This window comes from Anomalospiza imberbis, chromosome 7 (genome assembly GCF_031753505.1).
Source record: "Anomalospiza imberbis isolate Cuckoo-Finch-1a 21T00152 chromosome 7, ASM3175350v1, whole genome shotgun sequence".
Lineage (NCBI taxonomy): Eukaryota > Metazoa > Chordata > Aves > Passeriformes > Viduidae > Anomalospiza > Anomalospiza imberbis.
The window spans coordinates 12,273,423-12,300,989 of record NC_089687.1 but is presented as its reverse complement, the minus strand read 5'-3'; the positions used below and the strand labels follow the sequence as shown (position 1 = coordinate 12,300,989).

Here is a 27,567-nt window from a genome sequence, read left to right as displayed (position 1 = left end):
GGAGGGAGGCAGGTAGAGCTGAGAAGTGGTGAAGGGAGGCAGCCCAGGATCTGCGGCGATGGTCTCCTGCTTGCCCCAGTGGTTCTTGTGAGGCCATCAAGGCTTTGTGGAGTTGCATCACAAAACCCAGTTCCACTTCATTTGGCTTTTTGAGCCACAGTCCGAGTCCCTGAGGACCATAAACTTTTAACACGCCCCTCTCAGAAAGAAAAAAGAAAAAAGTCACACATAGTCAGTGATTGCAGGAGCTCTGGTCTGGTGATGGTCTTGATGGTGTCGTGGTGGAAGAGCAGTGTACCTGGAACAGACGCACGAGGAAAGGGGAAGAGACTTGGGCTCTCTCAGTTCCATCTCCCCGTTTCAATTTGAGCAGGACACGTGGCTCCTGACACATGTTGTCTAACCAGCTTGGTTTTATGTGCTACTTCAGTCAGGAAATTAATCGGGCAAAAAAGATAAGGAAGCATTATGCTATTCAGAGTAAATCGCCGCATTACACAATGCTGCTCCCATTGCCTAGGTAAAGCTGTTTAAGAAAATGGGCTGGCTTGAGGGCTTCCTTCTGATTGTCTAATTAAACTTCCAACCTTTGCAATTATGAAAATAACCATGTGGTTAGAAGTATTCGTATATGCTATAGGTAACTGTTGAATTAGCTAGAAAGAGGCTAAGATGTTTGCACTGAGATCTTATTCCAAGATATCTTTTTTTAATGCACTTTGGCTTTTTTTCCAAAGACACTATTTCAATGTATAGTAGCACAAACTCATAAATGCAACTGCTGTGATGACTAAAACTAGAGGTTCACTTGTTGCAGCTTCCCATTTGCAGCAAGACCCAGTTAAAAAAGGCCTTTGAGGAGATGACACGAACCAGTTGGGTCTTTGTGGCCCCAACAATTAATTTCCATTTAAAAATCTTTCATCCAATGACAGCCAAGCATTTGAACGAGGACGTCTTGTGGCAGAGTTCCACTGGTTAGCTGTGTGCTGCATTAATGCAGAAAGCATTAACTATTTTCCTGTTTTCTGGCTTGCAGACGTGCTTCACGTGCTATTATATGAAAAGGTAAAGTTACAGCTTGGGTTTTTTTTGTATCTGGGAGCATTCTGGCTATTTTTTTATTATCTGCAGTTTTGAATGCAGATAGTTAATGCATAATTATCAAATACTGTTTGATCCATCTCACTTAAGTCAATCTAAGTCAACAAACTCCCTTAGGATGGGTATTTGCCCTAGCCTCATATAATTTGCTATCTTTCCAAGACCAATATATCAATATTGGAAACGGCTGTCTGCCTGATCTCCTGGGGTAGAGTACTTTTTGGGTGAAGGTGACTCCGTTTTTCTCAGTACACCTGTGCATGGTGCAAGCAGCATGCTCTGCCTACCACAGCCATGAAGGTTTTCATGAGAGCAAAGATATAGATGCAGATTTTAAAAATCTGTTCTTTGAAAGAATTTTGACTTCTCTCTTAAGCCCCTGACTCATCACTGTGGATAACTGCATCAGACAAAGCACTGGTAACAGAGGCTGCGTTGTTGTCTTATGCATTGGAAATGGACTTCATGCCACCCAAAGTGTTTCCTGTTAGTACCTTATCCTCAGCTTTTGCTGATATGAGTGAGCACATCCCTTTGCTAGTTTGCCTGTGCATCTTTTGTCATGACCCTGAGATTAGCTCAGTTGGTTATAGCATGGTGGTAATATCACTGAGGTTGTGGGTTCAATCCCTGTATGGGCCATTTACTTAAGAATTGCACTAGATGACCCTTGTGGGTCCTTTCCAACTAGGAATATTGCGTGCCCCTTTTTTTCTCCTGATTTATCTGATCCTCCTTATGAAAACAGAGCTATGTCATGCACAGCTGGATGTGCTTTGAGAAATGTGCTGCCTGAGTGCTACCTGTTCATGTGATTGGAGGGGAGTGCTGAGCTGAAGAATAGAATATGTCTTTTGTGATTGATCTGCCAGGCGGGTTTGATAGCGCGGAAAAAAGTAGGTGTTGTACATACAGGAACGTTAGGGCTTGGACTCTGTTTTCAGTATGAAAGATGAAGTGTTGAAATTGGAAGGGAGCGAGGGCCTTTGCATAACCACGTGGTAAGTGCAGATGAGTGACTTGTCTGGTGCGTTCGAGTGATTTTTCGGTTTCTAATGGTACTGGTTGCAGTGGGGACTGCAGCGTGGTAGCCCGTGGAGGTACTGACAGAAGCAAGGATCTGGTGGTGAAGGTGCGATACATGTGGTATTCAGCCATCACTCAATGCTTCACATTCTTGTGAGAAATCTGCTTTAATCTGGGTCTGGTTCCAACTGGCAGTGCATAACAACAAGGCTTTCCAGCCTTCTCCTCCCCCGGGGTTTCAGTCCTTAAAGATGCAGGTTCTGATAGCATGTTTTTCTTTCTAATCCAAAATTTAGTTAAAAAATTGACAAGCACTTACACACAGCAAAATATTTAACCTTACTGCCAAGATGGAATTAGCCTGTGAGTTACTTTCTGCTCTTTCATGGTTAGCAGCACTATTGCAGTGAGAAAGCAGCACAGCTACTTCTCTTCTCTTTGCATCAAAGAGCGCCATGAGGTCACCCTGTTATCACCATGGCTTTTCTGAGATCTCTCTCTAGTGAGATTGTCACCTATTTCTTTTCCTTGTAATTTAATGATCCCCTTCTCACAAGGTCCCAGGAAGCAATAGGTAAGGGATCACAGCCCCTTGGGACACATGTGATCCTTCTTTTCCACTCCCAAGATGCACAACTTACATGCAGTGGTGGTGACTGCCAGGATCTGTTCCGTGACTGAGCAGGGCTACATATGGGTAGAATATGCTTTCCCTGATTTATTTCAGGGTGACCTTTAGTATTCTGACACCATTTTTCATATATTTAGCAGAGTGAAGATAACGTAGACTAGAGATTACGTGTCTAGATGTGTATTCCATTGCCAACTGTTTATGCCCCTAGCCACCGAAATGGACTGTTGTCAGACTTTGTTATGTAAAGTGTGTGATCTTTGGTAAAAATAGGCTTTATATGCAAAGTCAGTGCCCCAGTGCTAACTCAGAGAAAACCATTCTCTTTTTAGCTATAGTAAGCAAACCAGGCTAATTTTGCTCCAAAAGGCCAGTTTTTCATGGCCCTTTGTAGTTGATATGCTCTTAGGTTTGTTTGTGCTATGAAGAAGCCTCAGTGGTTCTCTCACAGAGGTAATTTTGATTTTTTGGGGTTTTTTTGTGACCAGTATAAAATAGCTCTTGTTCTTCCCTGAAGACTTTTGAATTGTGACTGACTTTCATAAATCCCTCTTAAGATGTTTGTTTCTGACACTGTAAGAAATGCAGCCTCAGTGCCTTTAAACATCTTGACAGCTTCTTGGTAAGCTGACTGTAATAGCAAGGCTGTCCTGTGCTGGTAGCTCCAAGTTGACCTGGTGGCAGTGACACTGACTGTCTCAGCCCAGTCCATCCAAGGGGAAAGGGATCGGTTTTTGGAAGGTTTTGCAGAACCCCTTTGTATAACATCTTGCATTGCAGAGCCACAGTGAGCATCATAGCACTCCACTCATAAAGACCTTGTGAGCACCAGTGCTGAATACGGCCCCTGATACCAGGCATCAACCTTGGTACAGCTGGGCTCTGAGAGCACAAGTATTTGGGTCTTTTGCCGTTTGCACATTACACTGATGCTTAATTCTTTGCTGGTCTGGGACCTAAAAATCCCATTTGTAGAAGTTGTAGGGGACTGGGTTTCTAGGCAGAGAGACTCCAGCTGACCTCTGAACAGTCCTCGTGAGTCTCTAGATACATAATGTTTTCGCACACTGCTTAGCTTTCTCCAGAGAGAAACTATAGACATTGGCTCTCCAAAGCATACTTGATGTAGGTTATTTTCCATTTACTTTAATCATATTCTCAACCCATTTAACAAACAGACAAATGTGTAATGCTTGGGGCAGACCCAGTTCGCCTGTGGGAGAAATAGTTATTTTAAATAAAAACAGTCTGATTTTTCTGGAGGTGATGAAGACCCGCAATTCTGATTGACTAGTTCACCAATAGATAAAAATCAAAATATCATCAAACTTATCTATTTACAAATTGTCCAGGAGCAGATTGTGAAATTGTCAGGTTTGTCATGTAAAGTTATTCACTAATTTCTTCAGGGAATAATTAGATCATTAGACAAATATGCCATAGGCAATCTGTGTGGGAACTTGTGTAATTAACCAATCCAAAATGAGTGATAAATTGTATATCGGTAATTTTCACACTTAGCAATTTAAGACGTGTTAAGTAGTTTTGTCATCAAGTTAAGGAACAGAAACAATACATTATGACTTATATAACTAATTAGCATTCCCGATTTTACAAACACAAACAATTTGGAATTTACCTTGGGCGACAGTTTGCTCATGTGATGTAGGAGAATATTCATGAGCACAGAACTTTGCACTCACTTTTTGCAAATGCTTGAACGTTAAAGAGGTCATAAATCTGGTTAATCAGAAATTTGCCTTTCAATTTTAACAAATGTTCATGGTATGTTACTAGGAAAAAAAAATCTCCTTTCTTTCCCTGATATTGGCTCAGCTTCTTGTAAAATCCTCTTGATAGCTTACTGAATCAGAATTGTGTTGTACTAAGGAATGGGCCTGTGCATGTTTTGTAAAGTACTGGGTGATTCCTTTGTTCACCGAATTGCTGAATTTATGGTGCAATGCCAAATTATGATTTTAATTGTAAATTAACTTGGTGGGGGGGGAGGGCAGAGGAGGTTGAAAACAAAAACGTTTAGTAATCGGAAAAGGTTAAATTCAGAATGGATGGAAGTTACCAGGAGATGTTAGAGTGTGGCCACAAGTAAACAGGAGTGGCACAAGCCTGGTGACCAAGCGGAGAGGCTGTGACCAGTGTGGTATAAGAGGAGTGTAGCAAGAAGAGGTGTTGCACTATAAAATGGTGAAAGAACAAGGAAAAAAACTCCAGATGCTGCATTTCTTTTATGACCTCACTACAACCATCTAAGAAGGTGGGATATGTGATGGTAAAGTGGGTAAAGACAAAGGATTGTGCTGAAGATTAGCTGTCTGCAGGCATGCATTTATGTCTATACCTGCCTATATATATGCACATATACCATGTGAAGAAGATGGAGCAGGAGACCTCCTGGTCCTCTTCCATACCTGAATTTGAGGTCCACAAAGCCCACAACCTTGCAAGCGTAATAGGCACAAATTCTCTCATCCTCTCCTTCTCTACAGCATCCTTTAGATAGAGTGAGCTCATCAGTATAATATTAGGTCAAACACTATGCAACACCATGTATATATAACAAGGCTGTGGTGTGTGCAATCCAGGGCTACTGATGATATCAAGGTCTCTGGGAAGAACAAGCAGCTGTCTGCTTTTAAACATTATGCTGATACTACAGGAACTGTGAATGGTCTCTGGTTTGCTCAGAACACATAATTAAACACAGAGACAAATCAGTGACACAGTCCAGTTGCATCAAGTCACCAAAAAAATCCACAGACCCACCTGACTGGAAACTCTTAAAGAGCAGTGTGTTGTATTCTCATTTTCAGCTTGAAAAACATGTGTGAGTGCCAGGATGCTTTTAAAGGGAAGAGTATTGTGTAGAGACCATTAAAAATAAAATTAAAAAAAAAAAAGAAATACACTACACCACTGGAGAGTCAGCAGAGGGAGTGCGAGTTAGGAAGCCCCTCTTTTAATATCTGAATGGCTGCAATGCTGGAGGAGGGAAGTAAACAAAAAGATGTGTGAGCTAGAATTGTGGGGAAGAAATAGGCCTAAACCAAAATCTTGATGGTAAGGTAACAGCAACACCTTGATGAAAACTGTGATACCCTTGCTCTTGAAGGTATATGAGCTTGATTCAATCCATTCTAGAAAATGCAATAAATTTCACAAGGTTACCTAAGCACTTTCGGCTCCTGTGATTTTAATTATTATATTACAGTATTTTATATTCACAACCCCTGGTCCATCAAATCATGGTTACATTAAAATCCTTTCCTTTTTTGTATTTTTGTCTCTTTAGTTTCTGTTGAAATGTTATTGCGTCTCAATATTGCCGAGATGGTTATGAAGTCAGGCTTAAATTGTGATCTGATTGCATTTAATGTGTGAAAAAGCCATAAGGCAAATAACAAGATTCTCAGGGCTTGAAAAGTCATGATGGTGCTTAAATGCTTTGAGCTGGCAGAGCTAGCGCTACTTAAAATGACATTTAATGAGGGTGCATTTCTGGGCAACTCCACAGAATCTATTTTACCTTTGCATCTTGTAGGGTTTTTCTTTTCAGTTACAGAGAAAATATGTAATAAAAAAGCCTGAAATGGCATTTTCACATTTGTATTTAATTTGCCTGTTCCAAGAATACACAGTTATTCCTTAGAGACGCACTCTATTTTTTGATCTGTTCAGGACTTTTCCTTAAGCCATTCCTGTAGTCGATCGCGTCTGAGACCAGCCATTTTCTTCAATGTGTTTTAGAAGAATGTCCTGGAGTGGCCCTAAGAATTAAACCAAGCTGCAGTTCTCATTAGGGAAAAAGTTCTTTCTCAGTCTAGAGGTAAAAAGCAATGCCATACTAGATGGAAAATATATTAATTAATTGAATTTTGTTTTGTCTAGAGCTTCAGAAATACACATTGTGTTCTTTTTTTACTTCCATACATGCATCAATGTAGATGATCAAAATGAAGATAAGCAGTTGTATAGGAGGTACTTGTGGGCTACTTACATTTTTGCTCAGCTTTGAATATGGTCCTTTATCTCTGAAGTAATTTATTTAGAAGTATGTGCTCAGACAGAAATGCTGCTTGAGATTTAGAGGGCAATGATGCTGAAAATACTGTTGGCTGGGGTTTTTTGGTGTTTTTTTTCAATACTGGGCACACAAAAACCCTCTGTAAAAATATCCAAGGTCCACTCTACTTTTGACTACTGAAGATCACTCTTAGTAGGCTGCAGAAGTGTGACTTCTATCTGTGTCTGTCTGGTATGGGCTATTGTGCTAGTAGCTCCTCATGCATTTTCAGTTTGTTTCTTTCCAGTATTATGCTACCCAGTTTATTTTCACTGGTGTGTTTTTTTTGGTTTTTTTTTTTTTTTCCTCTCTCCCCTTCCTAAACTTCTGTCAATGTGTTATGGTAATGCAGCTCGGCTTTCCACTCATGAGGTGCCTGCATTCATTGGTGGGTGATACGAATAAGTAAAACCTGTCTCGTAGTGCGCATTCACAAGAGTGTTGAACTGAGATTACACTGACATCTGAAATTCTGGCAGTTTGTAACTCCAAGTGCTTACACTTTGTAAATCTCAATCGCGTCCTTAATGTAGATTTTGTTTCGTTTCCTGCTAAAGAGTAAAAAATGTAAATTTAGAAAGACTGTCACTCTCCCCCTTGGTCTTTGAGTGATTTAAGTCATTCCTTTGTCAAGCGATCTAATGTGTTTTTGCAGCGATAATGTCTGCTTAGTCTCCAACATCTGTGTGCTGGACAGAAACTGAGATTCCTTGATGTGCCTTGGGTGCAACTGTATCTGCACTCTAGCATAGTGACATGTAGGTAAAATATATGGCTTTATGCAACAAGTACAAATGAGTCTGTTTTGAACTGAGCATTGTTTGAAAGCTCTGATGAAAGAAACTACTGTCGGGTGCAAGCTTATTTGATTTTATTGAAACTGTCTTCATACTTGAAGAAACTGGAAGTAGAGTGAGCCTGTGGTGCCATAACTGGCTCTGGAACTGTTGACTCCTGAGGAAGGTCAGGTGTGGGTGAGAGTGGCATGACTCAGGGCTCTTTCTGGTATGGGCTGAGTCACAGCCCCAAGTTCATGTGCCTTTCTGTTGCCTGTGAAATCAGAGACCTGTAACTATGGCCTCTCCTAAGAGCCTGAACCATGTCCTGGGTGAATAGAGTAGTTCTCTGTGAAGAGAACATTTTCTTCTGATTTATCTGAACAGACATCTCTCGCTGGTGGTTGTTCCCACTGGGACTGCAGGACATTTTAGGTTTGTTCCCGGATTGAGTTTTGACATGGCTTTAGCTCTCAAAACTGGGCATGGTTTGTTTCCTTGTCTTCTTACTTTCTCTATAGATACCTGCCACTTTCTTGCCTGCCTCGATGTGCATGCACTTAAAAACTTTTAATCAGCTGAAGTAGCCTCAGCATCACTGTGTGCTGCAGGCTGTCTGTGAATATGGCTTTTTTTTTCCTTTTTTTTTTTTTTTTTTTTTTTTTTTTTTTTTTTTTTTTTATTTAGAGCAGAGGGAGCCAGAAAGACTTAGCCCCAAAGAGCCCAGAGGATAAGCAGGTACCTGGGATAACAGTTTTAACCCACAGAAGATTGGGGTTTTTTTCTGTAGTATTGTTTAGTGAGGCTGGAGTTAACACTGCCATCAGGGTCTTTCTCTGGTCTAGACCTTGAAAACAGACTGTTCCCCAGTGGAGAACTGATGAGCCTCAACATGTCAGACTGACGACTGCCATTTGCCCTTGTACGGCATCACCTGCTAAGTAAGGAAGGGAAAGTTCCAGCTATAAAATTATATGGTTATACAAATACAAGATACTTCTTACAAAATAAGAACAACATGCCAAAATAAACCACCACTCTCTGTAGCAGAGAAATGGAGCAGCTGCTCTTGGGCAAGATCAGGGGTGTAGCTGCAGATGCGGAAATCAGCCTCCGTGCCAGGGGGCAGTGGTGGAGTGAGGTTTCTGTTGCGCAAAGTGCATGGTCTTTAAATAAGTAAAGGGCTGTGTGCCCTGCTCTCGTGCCTTCCTGGGGAGAAGTTGTGGGACGTGGCTGTGCTCGCTCCACAGGTTCTCTGAGCTAGCTGGTTTCTCATGACACTGATGTTCCCACGGGCCCCTGGCAGGGGAAAAGCAGAGGGACTGGTGGGTGGTGGGCTCCAAGCTTTGCTTGCAGCAGTGGCTTGGTACAGCCATGGGTGTCCAAGATGGTGCAGGAACAGAGCAGGGACAGGCTTTGGTTGCTGTGGGGTCCAGCACTCTCCACGTGCTGTAGTGGGGATTGGCCTCAGGCTGTGTCTGGCCAGTCGCTGCTGGTGTCCCTGGGGACTATCCAGTTTTGCTCAGTCACTTTATTGTTTTAATTATTTTCCCTTTTTAATATGGGAAATGAAACAGATAGAAATGCTGACAATTTAAATGCAGCAAAGATCCCCTGACTCCTCCATTTAGTGTCTCCTTGTAAAAGTCTGCTTCGGACTTAATTGTTGAAATTGAAATGGACATAATTCTTCTGAGTGAAAATTCATCACAAGCAAAAGTTGCTTCTGGCCAAACCAGTGTCTTTAATTTCTTGTTATCTGAACCTTCATTAAGTTTTATTAAAAAAAAAAATCAAATTAAACCCCGTTTCATATTTTACTCTTCCCCCCAAACCCAGAACTCATTTAAAAGCCTGAGGGAAGCATTTTGACTTGTAGAAGTTGTTCTCAATTCTTTCAATAGACAGATCCAAGTTTGACATGCAATATCAAACCTGTTAATTTTAAATAAATTGATAAATAAAATAGTTGTCAAGAATGTTGCCAAGCCTTTCTCATGTAGACTTCTGTGTGTCAGCTGCATTTGGTTCTTATTTTTATGATTTCTCCATATTGTAACAGGTTTAAGTCCCCAGAATGAAGACTGACATCTTGAAGACCAACATCATCATTTCTTGTAAGCTTAGGCCAAAAGACAGGAGTTTCAAGGCCAAAAGACAGGAGTTTCAAGATCTCTGATTTATGTAACAATACATTTTCCTGTGTTTGAATAATAAAATCCTGCAATCAATTTTAATTAACTTAAGCAAACCAAAATTTCAAGGATGCTCTGCTTTTCTTAATGAGAGGTTAAGTGGGCCACCAGAATTTTATTTAATTGGCAGCATTTGACTTCTAAGCTATTGCAGTTCACCTTACCAGCTGAAACTTACTCTGCGTTTGGAGCCCCTGGTGGGTAGATAATCTTCCTTTAGAGCAGGGGCTGGTCATGGCGGTGCCACTTGCACATTCACAGTATTCCCCAAGGGGACCAGGTTGGAGGAATGCTCTGGTTTTGCAGCCACAGCAAAGACCTACGAGCTGTGCTTTCAGTTTTGGTGTCTTTGGGTCCTACTTGCCTCTTTTTGAAGAAATACTTGAGAGAGTGGCAGAATCTTGTGGATCTCTGTGTGTTTTACCTTCAAGACTTGCCCCATGGCGTAAGGTATGCCATCTTCTGATCAGACCATGCAAGCTATGCCTTATGGTTTCAGGTGAAAAGTTAGACAGTGCAAAAGGAAATACCTGTGGCAGTGTTTGACTAGTTTGGACAGAAAAGCATTGACTTAATATGTAGTATGAATTGTTTCTGGAACTCTGACCTTGATTAAGCAAGTGTGATTGTCTTTGGAAGCCCTTCTGGCACCTGTAGCCACCCACAGACTGAAGAATATTTTTCCAGCACAGTCTTTTCTGCTGCAGAGAGCTCAGAGGGGAGCTGATGCTACAGTCTAGTTATGTCAGCCCTCTGCTGTGGATGCTGAAGGGAGCTGCTCATGGTTGGCTGCAGCAGAGCTGATCTGTGGGGCAGCCAACTGAGGGCTGCTCTCTCTGTCCATCTTCTTCACCCACCAGGTCATCGTTTTCTAAGAATCCCTGAGCTGTTTGGCCATGGGTTCAGGTTGTGCTTTTATCCTTCCTACCAGGCAGGAAGCAAAACACTAGGGACAGCTTTTAAGCCTGTCTGCAATATCAGCCTCAAGGGCCATTGAATAGTTTGAAAATAGAGTATGTAGCTCTTTGTGGATTTTAAGGATCTTAGAAAGAGAAAGGGGGACACTCCCCCGACCTTTGTAATTAAAATTTCTTGGCATCTTTTTCAGTCTGAGTTGGACCAGTGCTTCTTCATTGATCCGTGTGAAGATTGCTGAGCCATATAAAGACCCTGCTGTCATATTTTTGTCAGATATCCTGTTGTGTTCCTGCCCAACTAGCAAAATGTCATGCACAACACAGCCTTTCCTACACAGAATAGCCTTAGGCAAATGCACTCTACTAGTGCCTAACAACCCATGGGATCTAATCTCTGCTCCCTTACTGACTGTTCATAACCTTTCTGTGCACTTCAAGACTTTTCAGACTAATCCTTCTGCATATAATCACAGCACATACGAAACTGGGAAGGGAGCACTGGCTGGGGCTGGATCTGGATCTGGGGATCCAGCCTGTCTGCTATGGTAAACCTATATTTTTGTCACTTTTCCACATTATTTTCAGGAAGCAAAGTGTCTGTGATGACTAAACCACAGGAAAATGTTTAATATATTCTTATTTACAAACAGGCAACTACAACCCTTTGCTATGGATAGTGCTTTCAGTATTTGGGAGACCCTGTAAATGTGATCCCTGAAGGTGGTAGTAATGGAGCTTTATCATACCTGGCTATCCTCCTTGGACAGCAGATTAATCTGTGTGCAAAGAAGAAGCCAGTTGAGGGGTTATTTGGCATTCAGTGGTAGTGTAGTCATTTCCAAATAACTGGATTTCTGTGGTCTGCCAGTGTTGGTTGATGCACCTGCAGATACATGCCTTTCCTGAGCTGCAGTGGGGGAGACTTATTCTGTGGATGTGATGTTTTGGTGTTTTCTATGGGATGGTCCACTTGGGGGCATGTGTGCCAAAAGTCCTGTAAGGTCCTGGAATAATTGCTGTTATGAAGATAATTTTAGAGTGAAGCATGTGCTGCAAGGTGACATTTGAGGCTGGGTGGAGTTGAGATGCCTGATTAATTGCTATAGTTAATTAAATCCACCTCTGAAAGTGGAGAGAGGTGGAGATGCTGGCTGAGGAGACATGGGAGTGCAGCAAGTGCAACATTGCAAACTCAAGTGAGCTCCAAAAGATTGGAGTTTCTTGATACAGGCATGTCCTTCCAAAGACAAATCTCTCTCCAAAACACAATGATTTTTTTTTTTTTTTTGCCTGGATATATGGGATGGCATTAAGCTGCTTTTTTTTTTTTTTTTTTTTTTTTTTTTTTTTATGTGTGAATCCAACCCAGTTTACATCAGCTGTAAGAAAGTAAATTAAACCAATGTGTGCCTGGTGATTGCTCACTGCAGGAACCTTTGTTGTGGCTTCAACACTGCAAACAAAACTCACTGCTGTGAGCTGGGCGACTCAGAAGAGATCAAGGCTGCAGATACCAGCTTCTGCTCTCATCTCCTGTGAGAAACTTAGCCCTGCAGGTCAGGGTTGGGCTGAGATGGCCTGGCAGCAAAGGTGCCTCTAGGTAAAGAGATCACATTTTTCATCAGCACTGCCAAAATTATTCCTTTCACCCTGTGATAATTCCCTAAAGTATTTTTACAGCTACACTTTAGTGAGTTGCAAATTGGGTGATTTGTGTGTCAGTACCTAATGGCCTTTGCATTGAAGCCATGGAAAATAGGGAGCTGCTGCTTCCTTTTTCTCCCTTCCTGTTGATAAACAAACAAGTTCTTCAACCTGTTAGTTATTCCAGTGAATTACACCTGGGATTAACCTGTGCTGTTGGCTTCACTCATCTTTGTGGAAAGCAAGCAGGAGCTCTGAGGCCATCCACGGGAGCTGGAAATGAAGGATTCCTGCATGTTGCGGTATATTCCAAGAGTAATGAAAGAGACAGTTTGCATTATTCCTTGCATATGTAGCAACTCTGAGAGTACCAGGAAGCTTGTCCTGCTTGCTCGGTATGCTGTAATCCAGGGGAGGTGTTTGTGATAGCAGCTTTGATCGTGGGGTACCTCTGACCTCTACAGACCGGGGTGCTGGAACAGCTTCAGCCCAGGATGGCTCTGCTGGTTGAGGGGAGAGGTCAGAAAGCCCGGGGACAGAGTGAGAAAAATTGTTCACTGGGACATCTCATGTCTGGACTGATATGCTTTCTTTAGTCTTGGAGAAAGTTCAGCAGGCTTAGCTTCTCTCTCAACACACACTCCTTAGAAAAATAAGTTCAACCAGGGGAAAGTGCCCAGACATCACATTTTCAAAAGAAAGTTTCCATTTTGTTCATGTGTTCATGGCATTTTGGTCAGGCTGTCTGAAACTGTAACTGTGTTGTTACAGCACGAGACTCAGGACTCTCTGTCTTGCTGTATAATCTCCATGTTTGCTCTAGGTATAATTTAGAAAATAGCCAGAGACTGGGGTCCCTATCATGAATTACTTACTGGTCTAAATGATGGATGTGACAAATGACAATATAATATACATCAGAAAAGGAGGGAGCAGCATACTACAGCTTGTGGATGTGTGGTTTGAGTTTAGATGCACCTATATTTTATTGGGTCCTCTGTTTATACCAACACGGGAGGCCAGATTCTCATGCCGTGTGAACGACGAGCTCGGTGCAGGGCCTGCTCTTTGATGTTTGTAGGCAAAGGGATTTCTCAGGAGCAGTTTGAATGAGGTGAGTGGCTGATGTGTGCTGACTGGAGCTTAGAAAGCTGTTCCAAGCATGAGAGAAGGTGTGGGAGATGGTGCAGAAATGCCTCTGTGATGAGGGAATGAAGGGGAATGCAAGGTCAGTGCTGCAGGACTCGCTGGGGGGTGGGTCGGGTCACATGCAGGACCGTGGGCAAATCCATTAACTGCTCTGTGCTTAAGCTTTACTGCTGTAAAGTGGGGATGGTAATGCAATATCCTTGGCTCCTGTGGTAACTCACAGTTGATAACAGAGATGTCCAGAGTAAACACAGCTAAGCCTGGATCTGGGTGTACGTTTGGGTTTGTGCCGTTCGTTCTTTTTGATACTTTTAGAAATCCTGCCAAAGTCAAGGGGCTATGAGAGACCAGGCTTTCTATCAGCATCTGGAGGCCAAAATCCCAGCAGAAGACCAGTTATTATATTATTCTACTTCCTTAAGTACCTTCTTGAGGGGTTAAAGTAGCCTGTGAAAACATGTTATCATGGGCGGTGGCGTGTCTTACAGCCCTTTGGGAAAAGGGAAGATACACTATCTGTACACTTCAAGATCCATTTGTAGTGGCAGCCATGTAGATTGCACCCTCCTCCCCCAGCTTTCAGCTCATCATAGCACCTGGACACTTCAGATATTGTGGATAACTCTGCTCCACAGAAGGAGTTTCCCAAATAATGCATGTTTAGTACTTACTGGAAGAATCTCGCATACAGAAGCCCTGGACACATACAGATCAAAACTCAAATAACGTTTGACCAGGAATATATATTGTGTTGCCCATGAAACCATGGAGGTAGAAATCATTTCAAATTTTTGTATCCTTGAAGGAAGCTGTTTCTTCTACTGACTGCTATACTACTGCTGGGGTGTGTATGGGTTAGTGCATACTGAGCTGTATGTTATCCTTTTCTGGTAGTTCCTGACCTGAAATGAACACTGCTCTATTACCATTTTTCATGGAGTTTCAAGCAATAAATGCATGGAACTTGTTTTCAGGACAATGGAAAGTTTAAATGTGAGTTCAGGAGTTTGTAGAGTAATAGATCCTGTCCTGTCAGATTCAATACCAGAGGGTATAAAATGTGTTAGATAATTCATCAGGTGTTGGGATTAGATAACATAACTTAATTAAGGTACAGTTTGGCTGGAAAACACGCATTAAGACAGGAGTAATGCTATTACTGAATACCATGTAGCAACACGTAGATGTCTTTTCTGGAACAATAGAAGAATAAACAGATATCAAAATGGATAAATCTTTTCACGTATTGCTGAAGATGATCAAATAACTAATGGCAAAACCTATCTTTGTTTTTTTCCATTTTAAAATCCTTCATAATCCAGTCCTCTCTTCTATTTTCAACTTCTTAGTGTCTGCCAAATTGCTTCTGAACATTTTTCTGCTGATGAGTTGCTCATGAGGGCTCTGCTCTGTAACTAGCTGGTATTTGTTCATGATGTGCTTGACTGGCTGCACTCTCATTCTTTCTGAGTAAATGGCTTAAACTTTTTGAGCACAGAGGAATAATGGAGCCATACACACTTACACTGCATAATTTGATGATTTATATTAAAGTCATTAAATCTTTGGGTTTGGGACTGCTTTCATTGGCAGTGATACAGGCAATCCAAAAAGGGAATAAGTATGACTGGACTGATAGCAGCATCAGACAGATTCCATTCACTTTCCCTTCTCCCTTCCCAAGTTCATTGTATCATTCAACTTGATGAAAAAAAATATTTCCACTTGTGGTTCTTGTTCTTAGTGGGGTGCAATGTGTCCAGGTGTGGTGGCTGACCTTTCTCCTGGTTTCCTATACAGATATGGGTTGGTTGCTGCCTTACTGCCTATACTGCTCAAGCAGCACTGGCTGATCCCCTCCAGCTGCAGAGGTGGTCCTATCTTTACAGGCTTGTCTTGGAAGGAGTGGAGGTGGCCTGAAACAGACTGAACTAACAGCGGACTGCAGTGGACAACTGGGGTTCTTATGCTTGAGCTTGGTCCTTGGCCTCCTTTAACACTGTAGATGTCATGGCCTACATGACTTGTCCTTGACATACAGCTGAGGAACTGATTCTCTCCTATCTTGGAGAAGCATTACTAGGGGATGGGAAAATATTATGTGGCAGTTGGTTTAATAATAGGCTTTTTCATTTTTTAATGGGCAAAAGCAATTAGAACCAGAAAACATTCTGTATGCACTAAGGGAAACCTCCAGGACACCCAGTGTTACACTGGAAATAGAGGTTAGCTATGGATATAGAAGGGAAGGAAAGTGCAACTTCTGCAGTAGTGGAAACCTTGAGATGGCCCAAGGAGAAGGGATATATAGGATCTCTTAGCCTGTAGGTCACCCCTGTCTTGTCATGAGGAGCAGACTAATGCGTGTGAAGAATATGCTTATTTATATCTGTGGTTTTACCAGAGGGGGTTGTCAGATTATACTTGATAAAGCTTGAAAATGTTTCTGCATTTATGGCACTGTTGATTTGCTGAAAGGAACAACCCAGCAAATAACTGATGGCTGATTTTTGCCGCCTTGTGCAAAAATATGTCTAAGTGCGTGACTTCCCTACCACTGCAAGAGAGATCAACATCAGTATTGTAGACTTTTGGACTGAGGGAGAAACTTTGTTCAGAAGCAAGAGAAGAGGAAAAATGATCATTTAAGTATATTTCAATGGGACATTACTGTATCTGCATGTATTTTTTTCTTGCTCTTGTATTGACTAGGTCCCTCACTTTGTTTATCTTTGTTCTTAGGAGGAACAAAGGAGTGATTCATCACCAATGTGCAGGGATACCTTACTTTGCATTTGTATGGTATTGTCTGTCCAAGTGGCTCAAAGGCCTTTACAGACTTCAAGGGCTGTCTTCAGCTGGTATAGCAGTGCTATGCTGACACCCTCTGAAAATCTGATCCTATCTCACTTCCATTTTTGTCTGTGTTTTTTGACTTGACATATCATAATATTACAGATGCAAAACTAGTCCCCCGCAAACTCAAAAGCAGCATGATTTTGATGGATGAAGTCCATCATGAAGTCACTCATGGATGACTTCTCTAACATCAGCTTTTAGAACTGCAGAAGTACTTGATTCTCTATTCTATCTGATTATCCTTGTTCCTGTAGTTTTATATATCTGTACTGAAATGCACTGTTTGAGTCCAAGTTAGCAACTGATGTAAATTATTTTGTACAGCAGCCCTGCATTTACTGTTATTTACTATCTGTCAATCCTAGGGGGGTGTCTCTGGCATTTTATGATGGTTTGTCTTGTACATGATAATTTTATGTCAGTGAAAGTTTCAAAGCTAGATGTGCATTCAGATGTGGAGAGCTGTTCAGAACTCCCCTCTGTGATTGCTTTCTGTACCGTAGCTAATTATACATTAGTTGGGAAATGTGTGCTACTCATACTGTTGCTACATTCTAATGTCAAAATGTCACACTGGACCAGATACTGCAAACCCTGTATTTCTCTGCAAGTAGCTGTATTGATCTTGTAACTTCTGCAAAGAATTTATATATTTGATATATATGTGTGTATCTACATGTAAAATTTTATGTTTGCGTGCTATATATAATTGGTTTCACTAAAATATTGTTGACAGGTGGTGATTAAAACAATAATCTGTATTTTTTTATTAGCAGGTCTGTTGGGCTTTTTTTTTGTTTTCACTTGGCCACATTACTCTGAAAAATGTACGGGTTTTTTGACCACTCAAATATTCATCGCTTCATGTACTTACTCTTATCTTTGGGATCTTCTGGAACTGGTTTGATTTTCCACTCTAAAAAATAATAATAACATCAGAAAGATATTTTTCAGCAGACTATCTTTGGTATTTTTAGTTATGAATTATCTGGACCTATTCACTAACAAACATTGTTTAACAGTTTTTAATAATGAATATTCTTCCCCATCAATAGAAAAAGTTGGAAATCTTCATTTCTAGTAGGAAGTACTTAATCTTTGTAGTTCATGTACATAAGAATAAACTCTGAGAACTTTGAAGACTGGTTGCTACAGGGAGGTGGTTAAATTGTCAGTAACTCTGCAGAAACAGCAGAAATAGTTTTGATTTCTTTGAGGAAGCAGCATTGGCTTTATGGCCTTCTGATTAGCTCCTCATTAAAAAAAATCACACTTGCCTTTGTATCTCTTGCATCTACTAAGCATTATCCATGTCTTTTGAAACAAAACCTTATTAGTACTACTGGCTCTGGGCTACCTGCACTGATGCTGAATGAGTTTGGGTCCAAATTATCCTTTTGGGGACTGCTGCTATATGGATTGGCAACTAGTTTATTTTGAACCCTTAAAAATATAGCAAATAAAAAATAGAAAGTCCATGTGTAAATGTTTTCATGCATGTATGTTGGGTTAAGTATTACCTGTGATTTTCAGAAGTGTCTCATTACGATCTGTGAGGGCTTCCAGCAAAGTGGAGTCATGTAATGCAGTTTTTAATTCTGAACGTTTAACAAGCGTTCACGGATTAAATCATTCTGCTCCCTGATGTGCTTTGGTGGTCTAAAATAGTGTGGACTGAGATTCCCCCATCTGGGCTTTACATTTCCCTGAAGTCTTATATAAGCCATGTAATACAACGGGATGCTGTGTCACTTATTCCAAAGGTATCATCACCAGTGGAGATTTGCCAGGTGACTTCATCCTCCCACTCAGTTTTGCCTCTGTCTCATGGTTGTGTTTCGGGGAGGGAGCATACCAGCTTGTTGTCCTTGTGCACGTCGCTACATTTTCTTTCCGTATTTCCTACTGTGGAGTCCTTGAGGATTACTTGCCCTTTTAGGAAAGCTGAAAGGCCTCCTTTCATAGCTGCTTAATTCCTGTCATAAAGATTTTTTTTTTTTCTCTCTGACCCCTCAATCTTTCTTTCTTCTTCCCCTCAAGAAGGATTCCTTGTTATTTGCTTTGCTAAATATTGGATATTTCTAGCTGGGTAAAAATGTCTCCTGATTCTTTTTCCTTGTGGTCACAAATCTGTTTCTTGTATCTCCAGTTCTTGTACCATCTGTCCTTCCCCCTGCAGCATGTGTGGCTGTAATTTGGGTAACTTATTGTCCAAGAAGTCTTTGTTTTCTCAGATGCTGTGCATTAATGATGTTTGAGTTTTAGACTGTGTGTATTCTTCCCTTTAATGGATCAGGGGTTTATTTGGACCACTGTCAGATTGGAAAACCTGAGCACAGCCAAGACACTACCAGAAAATCTTGCCTGCTCATCTGCTCTTTGCTTACAGGAAACAGTGAGCCTCTCCCACTCAGGCTGTCCCCCAAATTGGGGGTTAGCTGCAGCCCTTTCCCCAGAAACTCAAATAAGCTTCATTTCAAAGATTTGGTGACATCATTTTGCAAAAGTGCTGGGTGAAGCATAAGTTCATTTCCCTCGGCACCACTTCTTAATGCATTTTTGTTCATCAAGGCGTACAACTAATGCGAAGAGGCAATTCAGTCTCAGCAGTCATTCTGCTGAGGGTGAAATACTGATAGGTACTTCATTTAATAAAATAATAATGCTGTGCAGCTGTACACTGTCGCTCCCACAAGGATCTCTAGGTACCTGAAAGAGTATTAAATAATTAAGCTTGACAATACCCCTGTATTTCATTAGTTCCATTTCACAGGTGGATTAGCAGAGGTTAAGTGACTTGACCAAGGTCAGGATCAGACCATATTCCTGTGAGGGAAGCCTGTTTGGGGGATAGTTTGTATGTGGGTGGATCAGCTAGTCCTGCATCGGGTTTCTGTGACAACCTGGGGTCTGTGCATGGAGGCAGAGCCAAAGCCCATGGCAGAATGGGGAGGGAACCAGGGAATCCTGGCTCTGTTTTCTGAATTTGTTTCCAAATGTCCAGGCCTAGGATAATCCATACTAAATGCGGTGACAAGACTGAAGGGTTTGATTTGCTGAAGCCACAAAAATATATAACTTGCTGCCCAAGAGACCTGTAAGCATTTATTTAATATTCACTGACATCTCCTGTCCAGTTGGCTCAGCAAGTCATATTTTTGTAAAGTTATTTTGCACCATCTGTATTGAAAATGGCAACCTGGCCAATTACAATGGATTTTAACTCTCTTCTGTGAGAGAGTTTTAAAATGGAAAGAATCCAGGAGTGAGGCAGGGGGAGGAAATACCATATCTTTCCCAAGAAAAGTTGGGGTTTGATCCTGCAGGCAGCTGAAACGTGCTAAATTTGTTGGGTGCTGAGTGTTCAGCACCTTTTTAGTGATGCTCAGGACTTTGCAGAGTCAAAGCTCTGAGCTATAAGGTTAAACATGAACATTAATGAAATGTTATCTCTCTACCAGATGGAACTAAGTGACAAGTACTCTGGCTGTCAAGCGCAGAAAATCGTGAATCTGTCGCACATCCCCTGACAACAGCAAGGCAATCTTCTTAAAACTGACTTATGCAATAGGAATTGCTCTGTGGTGGGGTATCTCATTCATGTGGTCAGGAAGCTGACCTTTGCTGGGAACTATTTGTCCCTGCTTTTTGTTTGTTTTGTTTTGTTTTGTTTTTCTTGTGGGATGCATCTAGCTTTCTGATCAGCTGCCACCTTGCAAATAATCACTTAAAAGGATATTTTTTCAGTGTTAAAATAGCTACAAGCTAAGGCTCAAATTGCATAAAAATTACATGTATGCTTGAAATCTTTACAACTGATGATTCCAGATAAGAGCAGATACTCCATTCTGATCAGCCTTCGGCTGAAAGGTGTAACCACTACCAACCTCTTGCTGTCAATGAAACATCTGCCCTGTCTACCCAGATACAACAAAAACATTATGTTGCCATATCAGAGCACAGGAGAACTTTCCTGGAGCCTTAAGGGATTGCCTCATATTTTACAGACTTAAATGACTGCTGATAAATGAACAACAACATATTTTTTATATGTGCATACTGTACATGAATGATCATGTAGTATTAACATTTAATCCACAACTGAAATATCTGCTTTATAGAAGGGGAATGCAGAGGATATGGGAGAACACTCACATATTTGAGGTTGGAACTGAGATGAAAAGTGGGGCTGGGAAAATAAAACAAGCTTTCAAAGGGATCTCAAAATCTAAGTGCATCTCTTTGGCCTAACATTGTAGCTGCAAGCTGATAGCAAATAAAATGAGGTTGTTCAGAGAAAACTGAAGTTCCACTGGAAGTTTGGCTTCTTGTTCTTTGGCAAATAAATTTATCTTTGCCATGTAATTGACCTGTTGCTTCAATTCTCACCTGTTCTTGGAGAATGCCCTTGTCTGTTTGTTCAAAGAAGGGCTCATTTTATCATTAAGTTTAGATGAATGGTTGGAGTGGAATCTTTTGGTATAAAATATTCATTATGAACAAACTGTGAACTTGTGAATATGCATGATTCCCCTTTAATCTGTTTTTTTTTTTTTTTAAGAAACATTTCCTTTCCAAAAGAAAAGACAAAATCGGTCTGCTCAAACTGACCAACAAGACTTAAGTATCAGTTGCTGAACAATCTGCGCACAAGCTGCCTACGTGTGTGATTATTTTTTTGAGTAAAGAATTTGCTGAGAAAACCACAAACGTGACTGTGGACAACTTGCAATGGACTGAAACTTCCTCAGTAGATTATGTGTTTCACTTCAGCAAGAAAAGAGTCTCCAGCTAATGGATGCTACATGATTAAGATAAGAGAAAGAAACCTGTAAAAAGAAGCTAGAAAATCTTGAGGATATACCAGAAAACTCCTTCCATACCTGCAAAGTGTGTTTGTTAGTTTCCTTTCCTTGCAACAAGGGGAATTGGTCATCAGGTTAATGCTTGGACAACTGCATTTAAATGGTGGCAGAGAGCAGCTACATTCTTATGATGTGAACATTTCTTCATCAGGTGGTTGCTGAGATGTTTTCAGAGATTGCCACTGTTTAAAAGTGTCAGTCTGGGGGATTCCCCCGCTGTCATCCAAGGTGTGCAAGAAGCTGTGCTTTAGCCCATGTTGTTCTCCCCTCATCCAGGCAATGCTACTTGCCATGTGTCACTTTTGGGTTGGCTGATCCAGTGGTAGGTCTTCTCAGAATATTTGTGTGGGAAGTGACTGTGGGGGAAGGGAAACCCCCAAATTTCTTATATTTCAAAATTATTCTAGGAGCTGTAGAAGAGGGAAAAGTCACCATATTGGCACAACCAAGCTGAAGATAATATACACGCATCTCTTACACAATTCTCAGGGATGGAGTTGGGGCAAAATATTGGGGAAACGTGTCCTACATTCATCTCAAACCCATATTTAGCCATGGCTATTCTATTTTATTACAAGGATGGCTTTCTGGCGACTTGCTGAACACGAAACAAGAGTGGTGGTGTTTTTTTAGAAGGTTAAATTTCTGTCTGTGGTGGCCAAGCCTTGGAGAGGTTGACCTGCAAGTTGCTACAGTACTTTGAGGTCCATGGCTCCTAGATACATGGAAGCAAATGAGAGAATAGTGAAGAGAGAAGACTATAATCCTCTTCCATAAATTATATCTTCATGTTACTTATTTCTTCTTCCCTAACGTTTATTAAGTTGAATGATGTGGGTATGGAGCTTCTCTAGATGCTGACCTGCTGTAAGAAATTTCTTACTTCTTTCGGTAATTTCAGTTGAGGCAATGAAATAAAACTGAAATGTTCTGCAATTTTTCCTGGTAATAAAAGCCATGGTTCAAATGTATGCATTTACATTAATGAAAGAAGGTTGCATTGCAAGTAGTGGCAGTTTCCACATTGGTCGTAACTCACCACAGTCCCAGTTCAGCAAGTTTTAATTGGTGAGATTCTAGCTTTCTCACAGTCACCTTCCAAGCCATCTCATTAGTTTCATTAGAAGTTTATGCTGCTAGGAGATATTGAGCTCTTGAGGAGGTACAACCCTGAAGAAAACATTCCTCTGAATATTTAGCTTGTAGCCTAGGTAAGCACAGGGTAAGAGATAAGTGCTCTGATATGATAGGACCAGAGATATGTGAGAACAAAGTCTTGTTTTCCTTCTCCACAGCAAATACATAATTAAAAGCGACAACCAAATCAGCTGACAAAGTCTGTGATTGTGGGCAACATGGGTCAAGTCAATTATGTGGGAAATCAAAATGTTCCTTTGACTTCTGGGTGGTGGGCAACCCTATGGCATTTCTGGAAGGCTCTGAAAGCTTTCTGGGATGTAGTCCTTCACAGTTTGGGGAAAAAGGATCTCAGGAGCAGGTCTCCATCCTGCATGTGAGATTTAGGGTGTGCCTCTTGTCCCCACTGCACCCGTATACTCTTGCCTTAAACGTCTGTGTCATGCTTGCGATGAAGTGGGTGTCAGAGCTGGAGGAGGCAGGGATGTGCTGAAAAGTCATGTGTGTTTGTGAAGCAGATATTTAAGGGATAGAAATCTCAATTTAGACAGGAAGAAAGAAGACACCCTGTATATGCTGTAACAAGGTGAGAAGGTTATAGAAAGGGAAGAATTTTACTTCCAGAGTTCATCCACTCTATTTTCCAGGGTATGACCAGGAACTTTGCATTTGAAAGCTGTCCAAAAACAGAAGCTGTCAAGGACTGCTGAAGCTTCACATTACTGGGTTTTTGAGATGTCTCCTGTTGCTTAGTTTTGAAATGCAGCCAGTGCTGGGGTAGGTCGTGCAGTTGCAACATGCACATCATTTTTGAGCAGAATATCAACTATGTGCTAGAGAAATCCAGGCAGAGTAGAAGCTGGCTTGGGCACCCATGCTTGCATCTCTGGGCTCATGCAAGTGAAAAATGAAATATTTGACTATCGCAAACAGCTCCAACAGAGTGATCTTCAAAAATGTGTTGTAGGAGCACTGTTTTGCCGCTGGCTGGGGAGAAAGGAGGCTGCACTTCTGGAACCACCCCATCCTTTCCTTCCTCTTCCACTTGCATATTGACCTAGCTTAACTCTCTCTGGCAGGGTCAGGAAGCACATAAGTTCCAAAAGGCTACCTGCCAACTTTCATTTTTCATAGTTTAGTCATTCATGGTTTTCTGTGGAAGAAACGCCCTGTTTGGTTGGAAGGTAAACTTATTTTGGCAGAGAGGTAAATTCGCAATTTTCACTGTAAAATTATGGCTAAAAAGAAAGAGAAACCATTTTTGCATTCCAAGAATTAAACTCGTTAATGTATGTAGCATTACATTTTAGCAAAGTAATCACAGCTGAGCATCCAAAATGTTGTCTTGAATGCTTGAAAAATTTACTGAAAGTAGAAATGGAAAGGGCTCTGCAACATTCTTTATAAGAGAAGCTGCTAGCAATTCTCATATTGGGTCAGCAATTCAAGGTGCTACAATTTTTTTATTTATATATGATAGATAAATTGTGTCTTTGCTTGTAAGGGAAAAAAATATCTCACAATGAAAATTTTCAGTAGAATTTTCAGTAGCTTTCCATATTTCAAGCCATACTTCTGCCTCAGTCCAAACATTTATGATATCCATTATCTGAAGTTTAGGCTTCTGAAGGGCACATGTATAAACATAATGTCATCATTCTATGATCTAAATGTAAAAATATACGTAAGTAATTTGTAGCTATAAAAGAAGAAAAAACAGGGTGGGGAGAAGGAGCAGAAGAAAGCAAGCCCAGCTCCTGGTTCCTAGACTCTTTTTTGAATTCCTGTGTGACTGTGTACAAGTCCTTACATTGAAAAGGCATCAGCTTTAGATGCCACCCTTAGTCTTTGGAAGTAAGGCACTGAATGTTGTACAGGTACTTTTTTGTGTTTAAGTAGAACTGTAATAAGCAGTACAAAAAATTGGCAAATTTTGTGAAATTTCGTGAGGGCTGATTTCCAAGCGGGAATTTCCAAGTGGGAATTTCATGAAGGCTGATTTCCAAGCAGGTTTTCAGACACGAAATTGTTGGGGAATGCTCTCATTGATCCTTGGTATTCTTGGACCTGAGAGGATCTGCCTAAAAACTGGCTTTGAGGCGTTATTTGAATAGGGATATGTGAGAACTCCTTAGGTTTCTGTATGCATGTGTGTGAATTATTTATCAGGGAAGTTGAAATGGATGCTTCATTTTTGTTTAGTGTAATTAAGACCCTAATATTAATATATAATCAAACATATTGCTTAGGGGTTGACTCTTCTGATTCTCAGCCTCAGCTTGAAGATATTGTCTCTTTCTTTCCTCCTTTTTCCTCATTAGTAGCTTAGATAGGCATGAAAAATCTTTTGAGCTTAAATAAGAGATCTTTGTTGTTGTTGTTCTTGTATAGTTCAAAAGCAGTTAATTTTTAAGACCTCAAACTTGGCATGTAGCCACTCTCAGCTGGCAAATACACCCTTGCTATTTTTGCTGTGTGTGATTTTTAGTTCATCTGGAAGCTGCTGCCAAACAACTTTTGTCTAATTCTCCTGCCCCTTGCCTCTTCCTATTGCTCTCCAAGTGCTCTCATGTGCTTCCACCCAGTTAATGAACCATCTGTAAAATGAAGGAGCAGCTCAGTCCTTGATGCCTCTGCTCAATCCCCAGGCCATAATGGCAACTGTGGCGGCTGGTGGCTTGCGGAGCCATGCCCGAGTTGGCTCCAGCTCTGCATTCTCCTCCGACCCACCCTGAGCAATCATCCCATGGATGGTGGAATTACAGGCACTGCAGGGCTGGTCTGCTTTGGAGCTGTGCTCCCCAGCTGTAAGGTGTTCTACCTCTTCATCATTCCCCTCTGACATCCATCCGTACAGGCAATTGCATCATTACAACCACATCATTTTGTCTGGCATTCGGTTTGCAGCTTAGGAGAAGATTCTTGTAGCTTCAGGTGCATGAAAGTAGGAGCTGGCATGTTTTGTGAGCAGCAGGTGGGAGTTGTTCAGTGGGAAGGTTAGATGAGATGGTAATTGAGAGTCTTCAGGCTAGTTAACAGGGCAGGAAAATTTGTGTGGATTTTATTTTCTGGTTTAGAGCAGTTTAGGAAATAAAGGGAAATACCGTATCAAATTTGAAATCAAAGGTGAAAATGAGCTATCCAGAGGCAGAGTGTAAATACAAGGAGGCTGGCTTGGACAGTAAAATTAAACAGTTATTATTCCAAAAGTTCCTCTTTAAAAGCAAAGGGTTTTTTTATTATTATTTATTAGATCTATATTAATGCTATACAGTCTGTCTGCTGGAAATTTTCTTAATTATCTTCTGTAGAAAATATAAAAAACTCTTACAAATCTTTTGTCTTTTTGCCTTTTCTGTCCCCTTGTTTATCAGTAACAGTGAAAAATCTGTCTGGGAAAAGATGCAGAGAAAATCTAAACAACTCTTGTTCCATCTGTAAAAAGAAACACTATCTCTTTGAAAAACTTCAAATGGTGTATCCCTCTCTTGTGTCATCACACTTACTGTATGTAATGTTATGGGAGTATTTTAGAAAGATCATATATTAATGTAATATATCACAAATCTCTTGTTTGGTTTTAGCAGGGGGAGTTTGGTGTGCAGTTGATTCATTGCTGTGTGTGAATTGCTCGTGTGTCCCTTTCCAGATCTGAGTGTTATCTGCGCATGGTCCACCCACGCTTCCTGGCATGCTTGGCAATGCTTACAGGCAAAGGTGACTGGAGGGCCCAAGTCCCTTTGAGATAGAAACTCTGCGTAGGTGAGTGAGACAATATCCAGGAAGGGCAGAAAAGTAACCATTGAGTGACAGTGTGTGTTTTAAAAAATAATAAAAATCTTGGGGGGGGGGGAGTTGAACGGCAATGTTATTCTTGTTCCCTCAGAAGGCCAGAGGAATAAGGAAGTGCAGGCACTGTCAAGGCACTGTCATGTTATGTACATTGCTTATTTCTCACAAACACAGAAGGGTGAGTTTGTACTGAGCGGGTAGTGGATTGAATTAAGCAGACAGCACTGGCAGCATAGCCATAACTTGCTGAGAGTGAAAAAGCTGAAATTGGCAACTGCAAATTAAACACACCAAGGTTTTTGATATGGTTTTGTTTAAGATAACAAGTGAGACATCTGCAGAAACTGATGTGAATTGTCTAGATTCCCAGACATTTTTTGCATCAGTCGAATTTTGGGAGTGTGTCTGTCTGCATATGTGATCTTTGCTATGAGTGTCTGGCACAACATGATCATCAGAAGCCATCTTCATTACTTCTCCACTAGGGTCTCTGCTGATGTCAGTTATTAGGAAGATTTTTTTTTTTCAGTTTTAACAGGACAATGTGGAAAGGATGGAGTTCAGTCTTGCTGTGTGTAAATTCCAAAGACTGATTTTAAGTTCCTCAGTCCCTTCCCTGCATCCAAGATGGAAGGTTATGAAAATGATGTGGGTTGCAGTATCACTGAAGCTTGGTTGATACTTGTATACTTGTATCTCTAATTGTCTTCTCATTGGACCTGTGTTCAGTGGTTCCTTTGCTTCCTTAGCTCTTGGCAGAGGTGGTAATGAGCTGGTGCCGAGCAGGTGATAACAATGAGGATTGTTCAGGAAGAATGGGTGGGACCTTCTGCCTGCCTCAGCTTGTATGATATATGTCCCATACTATTATATTACCTAAGGGCTTTCTCTCAGTCTGGAAGAGAGAAATCAAACCATTTGAAATCAGCTACTTGCTTTTAGACAAGTAAGTATTTGTGCATCTTTAGCTTTCTTAAACAGAAAACACAAAGTAAAAGAGAAGAGAGAAAAAAGTTCACAGCAGATCCATGCATATATTATGATTTCTTTTTTTTAAGATAATTTGTATCCATTTCTTCTCCTCTACTGGTGGCAAGTAAAATCTTGAGGAAAGCAATTGGAAGGAGTGAAAAATTTAGAGATCAGAAAATTTGCAGGATGGGGGATGGATGAGAACAAGCAAACAGGAAGATGAAGAGCATTTTTGTCTTGGGACTTTTCTGATTTGCACTAAATGTTATATTATTGGACTAAGTTTGAATGAATTTTCAGTTGGGTTGTTAAACTTGGCAGTGTGGGCTGCACATTTAACAGGAGAGATTTATGAACTTAACTCATGCAGGTGGTAGACCGTTAGCTACAAAGGAGCCAGAAACCCTGGTATGAATCCC

The 27,567-nt window shown here is 41.0% G+C and overlaps 2 long non-coding RNA genes across 4 annotated transcripts in view; both read left to right on the top strand.

Annotated features, from left to right (window-relative positions):
• The window catches only part of LOC137476944 (uncharacterized), a 193,795-nt gene that overhangs the window by 17,006 nt on the left and 149,222 nt on the right, over positions 1 to 27,567 (top strand). The window lies entirely within an intron of this gene.
• Positions 1,352 to 26,355, top strand: LOC137476945 (uncharacterized). The gene is made up of 3 exons (XR_011000740.1): positions 1,352 to 3,655; positions 26,034 to 26,146; positions 26,271 to 26,355. It is a non-coding gene; the product is annotated as an uncharacterized lncRNA (long non-coding RNA).